This window comes from Martes martes, assembly GCF_963455335.1.
Source record: "Martes martes genome assembly, chromosome: 11".
Lineage (NCBI taxonomy): Eukaryota > Metazoa > Chordata > Mammalia > Carnivora > Mustelidae > Martes > Martes martes.
The window spans coordinates 105781665-105789141 of NC_137899.1; positions in this window are offsets into that span (position 1 = coordinate 105781665).

Here is a 7477-nt window from a genome sequence, read left to right on the forward strand (position 1 = left end):
TGGAGCCGGGAGTCTGGTTTCCATGGCGACCATCTCCGCAGGCAGCCCCGAGTTCTCGCCTCCGTCACCTCGCCCAGCGGCGTCCCCGCAGCGGCAGGAGCACCGTTCCCGGGGCTTCTCTCCCGCCCATGCCCGCGGGCGACCGGGCTGCTCCCGGGGTTGGCTTCCTGGGGCTTCGGCCCTGAGCACCGTGCACCGGGCACCCCAACAATGGACGCTTACTAGCACACAGCGCCCCAGGCCAAGGGTCTGGGGTCCAGATGTCCGTCTGCCCTCCTCCTGAGGCCCAGAGGGAGGATCTGCCCTCGGCTCCCTCCTGGGCGGGCTGGTGGCCATGGTCAGCCCCACTGAGGACTGGACCCGGGCAAGACCCAGCTCACCTGCATTTTCACCTGGTCCCCGTGGGCATGTCCTACTGAATTTAGTCCTTCTCGCCCTAACCTCTTCCTGCCATCCTGCGCGCCCCCTCCACAGCCGGCCTCTCTGTTCTCTGCCTTCACCAGCCTGCTGGGACCTGTCCCGAGCTTCCCTCTCTGCGTCTGCCTCCGTGTCTGTCTCTCCATCTCTCCGTCTCTGTCTCTGTCCGTCTCACCATCTCTCTTGGTCTTTCTCTCTGTCTCTGCCGCACACGTATGGAGTCTCCAAACCCCGGGAGCCACCCTCGGACCCCGTCGGACCTCCTTGCCCTTCGCCACCCCCCACTGGGTTTCTAAGGTGGCAGCTCCCGTCCCGTCTTCGCCGGTCCTCCCCCCGATGCGGCCTCACCCTGCCCAAGACTGAGCTAAAATTCGTGTCTGCACATCTTTCTTCTTTGCTTCTGTTCCTCCTGAGTCCCTGCCCTTAGGCCTTCTCCTCACCCGCTGGAACTGAGGCTTCTCAGGGTCTGTGGACCCAGCCCGCCCGCGCCCCCGGCCCCCTGGCAGGGCGCCCCGTGCCTCCTCTCCCGACCGCCCACCGCGGGCTCCCCCAGGAGCCCAGCTTCGGCCTGTTTCATCCACTTGCTGCTTGGTGTCTGGGGGGACTGTGAGGTCCTTAAGGGCAAGAGCAGCCCTGCTGGGCTTGTGCCCCAGACAGATCCCAACCCTGGTGCCGAGCAAGACCAAGCGTTTGTCGAAAGCCACTGCTGGCACTCTCCGCCGGGACCAGACACAAGCGCGGCCGGCTTCCTCTCCAGCTCGCAGCTGCGGGCCCGGCCCAGCACAACATGGTGCCCCAGAAAAACTCAAGCACGATGCCAAGACTCAGAAGAGGGCAGTTTGGGTGAATTTCTACCGCATGAAGTTCGGTCGAGGATGCAGTGAGGGCAGCAAAACTCGTGTGACGCCCAGCCAGACGCCCGCTGGCTTTGGACGCCCTGGGCGCCGGTTCGGGCCCAGTGACTCTGTCTGACCTTTGGGAGGCTGTTTTCTCTGCCTCAGGTTGTGCATTTGCAAAATGGGGGCGATGCCAGGCGCAGCCTCGTGGTGCTACTAGGAGGAGGAAGCCGAGAGCACGCCCAGCCCAGGGGACGGGCCCACAGTCCTCTTGGCAGCTGCTCCGGCAGGTGCTGCTCTCCGGACGGGGGACAAAGGCTCTGGTGTCCACGGGCTTCCCTGCACACTCGTGGAGTGGGAGACCGTGCGCGATGTGGACTCAGCCTCTTCAGGCCACGTCTCCCTTGGTTTATAAACAACTTAAACAACAGCCCGTGGCTACTGCCTTTTCCAAAGCATGGGAAAGGCTTCGTCCCTGTTCGCTTCCGAGCCCTCCTTGAAGGCACTGCTCCGTGTGGCCCCCCGGAACTCTGGCCACAGGCTCCCACCCATGGGTCCCTCTGGGCAAACTACTGGTTTTTGTTTTGTTTTGCGTCTCGAGATAAATATGTAATTTTCTTTTTGTTAGAGGATGAACATGAGACCGCTGGGCGAGCTTGTTTTGCCCAGAGACTTGAGGCCACACTGGGGAAGAAGCTCGCCTCATGTCCCCTCCACTGGGGTGCTGCTCTCTCTGTCGCGTCCTGGAGCGGGGTCCGTCCTGTCCCCCCGGGGAAGCATCAAGCACAGAATGACCCAGGTTCACACGCTCGGTCCTGTCCGTCTCTCCCAGGACGGGGTTTCTCTCCAGCCCCCATGCCAGTGGTCTAATCTCAAACCTGCACAAGTTTCTTCTGACTTTTATCAGACTCTACAGAACTGGACAATCCTTTGTAAATACGAAACTGGCTCAGTATGTTTCGCCTTCACAATGCAACATTAAAAAAAAAAATCGGTAAGACCCAGGGCTTAGACATTTAAATCCTATGCAAATAATTATGGCGAATGTATGAATCAGAAAAATGTGCTTTGAGTTGGGCTGGCCGCTCCTTTCAGTGTTGCCTTTTATTTGAAAATAGGCAAACAGAAAAGGAATTATATCTATTTGCTTTTTCTGTTGAATATTTTAATGGTTTGTTCTGTCTGAGAAAACCTGATGTTTAGCTAAAGTTGACAGAAACCACAAGTGGACGTGTCAAAACAAGCCAGAGAAAGTTACTTTTGATGTGTTTTATTGAGATATCCGTGGTACTTTCCAATTATTTTATGCCAAGAAAGGTAGCTCTTCACAAAAAGCGATTCCTTTTGAAAACCACAAGGGCAGCCTGTCACCTGTGAAGCGTCATTTAAATCCGTCAGAGGGAAGGTTCGGAGGCGGGCGGCGGGAAGAAGAAAGCCCGGGACCGCGTGGGCTGGGGCGAGGCGGGAGCGGCTGTGTCTCCCGCACACGGGCGGACACGCAAGCGGCAGCTTCTCCCGCATCTGGGGAGGAATTGGGGGCGCCGGGCACCCCACCAGCCCCGCTGCCGGGAAGAACCCGCTGGCAGGTTCTCGGGCGCCCGGCCGCGCGGGCAGCAAGGGCTCTGCCCCCAGGGAACCCCCCTGCTCCTCTTCTGACAGTGGAGCCCCCGATCGGGCAGGGCCGTGGCTTGAGGACCAGAAGGCCTGGCATGTGGTGGTCGGCCGGCCACCAGCGCAGGGGCAGACTCTGGTTCCCGAGGCGCTGAGCCTCCCAGAACCAGCTCTTCTCCCCCCGGGACAAGCTGGTCCCTGAGGCGACGTGAGCTTTGAAGGAGGCGAGGCCCACAGCACACGCGGTCACGCTGATGCCGAGGGCCGGCCGGTTCCGGCTCCACTCCCGGCCCCGGGCTCTGCCGGCAAGCCAGGCCCCGGCCCCAGCCCCCTCGCAGGGACTCCTGTGTGCGGCGGCGGCGGCGGCACACACATGAAGTATGTACTTTCCTAGGTACCAGGGTTTGCAAAGGTGACTTCAGAAACAGTCCACAAACACAGAGACAATGCGGAGGGAGGTGTTTCCAGATTAGACAGAAACCACATGAAAGTGGCCCCGGCAGCTGGGACGAGGTTTGAACTTGACTCAGCAGCGGGCGGGGGCTGATCTGCGAGGGGGAGCCGGATCTGAGGGCAGCCAGGAAGGGCGGCTCCCACCGGCAGAGCCGGAAGCCCCCGCCCCCCCGCGGGGCCGGTGTCCCCTGGGAGAGTGGGAACGCGGGGTCTCCACGGGCTCCGGTGGCCCTCGCTGCAGGGGGCTTCGAGGGCTCGCCCTAGAATCATGGGGAGGGGGAGGCAGGCCCGAAGTCCTGCTCTCGGCTCTGGCCTCGCTCTCTGCCTGGCTGGGGGCGCCGGGCACAGACACTTCCCAGCTCTGGTTTTCCTATCCGCTAGACTTCAAAAACGGAACGGACCCTGCCTCCAGCGCCTTCCGTGCTCGGGCTGAAACGTGGTTCCTGCTTCTCCCGCCTCTCCATGTGGCCACCTACTGACTGTTCACAGCACTGGAGGAGCCTAGAAGGCTGCTGAGCCCCCCAACCCCGCCCTGCAGCAGAGGCTGCTCCTGGGGCCCCACGCAGTGTCCCACATAAAATTACGGTGAGCAGCCTTGGCCCCCAGCCCTGGATGACCATCCAGCTCGGCCAGCTCTCCAGGATGGAGTAAAGGGCGAGGTCCCTTCTGCAGAGAACTTGGGACAGCCCGTCCCCTCATTCCCAGCCCCCACGTGGCGGGACAGACTGGTTCGTGGCACGCGTGCAGGGGTCCGTCTTCCGTCTGAGCAGGGCCGGGAGGCTTTCTCTCAGTGGGGGTGACGTGCAGAGGAACACGGGGAGCAGGGCAGACGTCAGGCCAGACAGCGGGAGAGCGGGGTGCTCGGGCGCTCATCTGGACCCCCCCTCCCCGGGCAGAGGGTTGTGGGGCTCCGACAGCCGGCCCAGCTCTCCATTCAGTCGGAGCGACGAGGCGGACCCTCAGCCCCACACTCCACCATTCCCGCCCTCTCTTCCTCCTCGGTGTGTGTCTCTGGTCTCCTTCCGTCCAGTGGGAGACCATCTGTCACCCTCTGGCCTCCCAGAGAGGCTAGGGTCCCTGTGGCGTCTGCCTGCACCCCTCCACCCGCCTTTTTCTCTGCGTCTTCCCGAGGAGGGGGCCGGGGGCTCACAAAGCCAGCTTCCAGCCTTCCCAGGGAAGCCGTTATAATGGATTAAGGGCTCTGTCTTCTTTCACACAATCATTTATTAAAATGCTTTTTTGCCTAAATTACACCTTGTCTCTCGCCAAGCGGGGCTCTCACCTGGCACCCTGGTATTTGCCATGAAGTCCTGCCGCCCGCGCCCCGCCCTGGGGCTCCCCGAGGGTGGGCGCCCTCCCGTCCTGCAGGCCCCGGGTGCGCGTCCCCCCGCAGCCGGTCCTGAGCACGGGGCTGCCCGGCCGCCCGGGGCTTCTCCGGGCTCTGGCGGTGGTGGACCTTACTCAAGTCCGCCCAGGGGCCATCTGAGCCTGAGAGTCACCGAGGCCCCGAGGGGAGCCCCCAGGGGGGTCAACAGGCCTGGGGTAGCTCACGGAGAACCTGTCCTCCTCCCGCCTGTCTGTTCCTGGCTGAGTGCCAAGGGAGGGGCCTTCTGCCTTGCTTCCAGAACCTTCCAGAGGTTTCCTATTGGCTTTACCCTAGCTGGAGAGGGCTCTGTGTGCAGGGGAAGGCCGTGGAGGGGAGGGCGGGGTGAGGGCCTTGGCACCCAGGGCTGGTGTGTCCTTCCGCCTGTGGGTGTGGCTCTGTCTCCAGCTTAGATCCAGGACCGTGACTCCCAAGTTCATCACGCTTTCCACCTGGCAGAGCAGAGTCTGGCCCCGGCCCGCCTCGGGAGCCCCGTGTGTACCCACAGGAATGTCTCCCGCGAGGGCCAGGCTGAACTCGGGGACCACCCTGCCCCCAGCCCTCCCCGCGCACTGCCCCGTTCTCGTTTGTTCATTTCAGGGACAGATTTCCGACGCAGAAGCCTGGGGCTCAGGGAGCGGCCTGGCTGGGAATCCCCGCGAGGTTGCAGGATGTGGGCCCTCTGGTGTCACCACGTCAAGGACTCCAGCCAGACTCAGAGTGCGAAACAGAACGTGAGCGGGTGTCTAAGCTGGACGGCGTGAATCCAGCAGCTTGTGTGTCTCGGGACGAGGGCGATGGGCATGGGAGGCCCGCACGGAGCTTGCGCTGGGGTGAGAAGCGTGCTGACCTCGCCGTACGTCTGCACACGGCTCCCAGCTGTACCGCGAGGTGACGGCCGGCAGGGCCCTGGGCCAGCGTTGCCCTCGAGCACGGTGCTGGGTGAGCCTCGGTCATACCCGCCGTGGGTCGCGCCCTCCTTGGGATCGTGTGTTTACCCCTCCGGGGGGTCCTGTGGATCAGTCGTCTGTTTGCGGAGCAGGACTCCCCAGTGTGGCTGGACCACGGCCTGTTCAACCACGACCTGTTGAAGGGCATCCCGGTTGTTCCCAGTTTGGGGCCACTGCAGATGAAGCCACTAGGAACACTTGTGCGCAGGTTTGCATGTGAACAACATACGTGTGTTTTTCAGGACATAAAACACTACATAAACCCCCAGGTAAGTCATAATCAATACAGAGATAAGCCTGTGTGGGACCAGTACAGCAGCGGGGGGAAGCCATGGTCTGTGGCATCCCCCAGACCTGGGTTGGAGCCTCAGCCCGGCTCCTGGCCGACTGTACAGCCTGGGACAAGGAGGTAACGACGCTGAGCCTTGATGTCCCCTCTGCACAACGGGGGCAGTAACGCTCGGCTTTGCAGCTGCTTGTTGGGGTTACCTGAGCTCATTTGTGTCAGCGCTTTGCACAGTGTCCCCAGTGCATGATAGCAAGCGCCCTTCGAGGTCCTAAACGCTGCGGGGTAGGAGGGCGACCCCTCCCCTCCCCCTGTCACTTCTGGTCTTGCTCAGGCCCCCGGCGACTCCCCCCAACGGCAAGTCCCCCAGCCCTTCGTGCCTCCCACATGACCTCCTGCGAAAGATTCCTGCACTTAGAAAACATGTTCTTACTCATTTTATGAACGCTCTTATCAAAAAGCATCACCCATCCCACTTTACTTTAGGAACAGGATTATTTCCTTTCTCTTCCTAAAGCAAAGACACTTCCTCGCCAAGGTAGGGACATTTTTATTGGTTCATTCCTGCCCAAATAGATCATTTAGATTTATAAGAAGCACGCCCAGTGCCAAACCCTTCGGGCACGTGTACCAAACAAGGGGTCAGGATCTGCATCAAAGCTTCCCCAGGGCTCAGCTCGCGGTGCCCGTCTTCCCCTCGTGTGGGAGGGAAGGGGCCGGCAGGAGGGTCGGGGGTCTGCTCCCGAAGCTGAGAGCCGCTGGGCGCCCGCTGGAGCCTGCAGACCGCCAGGCGAGCATATGGGGCGAGTGGTTTCTAGGAACCGGGGTGCACCCGCTCCGCAGAGAGCTGGCCCTGTGGAAACCTTGTCTCCAGGGCCGCTCCTGGAACGCCGCCCCCCCTGCATCCTGGACAAGCGTCTCAGGGCCCCTGTGTCGGAGCCGCAGCCCCATGAGCAGGGGCTCTAACCGCGGGCTGAGGCTCGCCAGGGATTGTGAGGCCTGGCTGGTCTCTGTCCCTCCTGAAAAAGATTCTGAAACCAAAAATGCCATTGACCAAAGTGAGCTTTCTGTTCCAAAGGATGAGTTTGCTAGGGAAAGGGGGACGTCAGGGCGTGCTCTGCTGCCCTGACTTTTCAGTTTTAGGATCTTTCGATAGTAATGTCAGCAAAATGCAACAGCCACTAGTTCCAGTGCGATCGCATAGGGTGGGGGTGCCAACCTCGGCCCCGGCAGAGACCGGCAGCTGCGAAGTCAAGGGCCGACCCCAGCTCCAGGCAGAGGGACGCTGCCCTCCGCGAGGCAGACAGACAGCCGTGCTGGGGTGGGGGCACGGCCGCAGGCCACCCAGCTTCATCCGTCTTTATCAGCTCTCCAGAAGGCACGACGGCCAGATGGGTGCACGCACACCTTACGCTGGCCTCTGGGGGCGAGGGCGGAGGGAACGCTGGTCTGACACGGGCCCTGAGAAGCTGTTTCCTGCAGCCCCTTCATGGGGCAGGTGGAGAATCTCCCAAGCCCCCGGCTGCTTGCTGCCCTCAAGGTTCACAGTTGTTATTCTTGG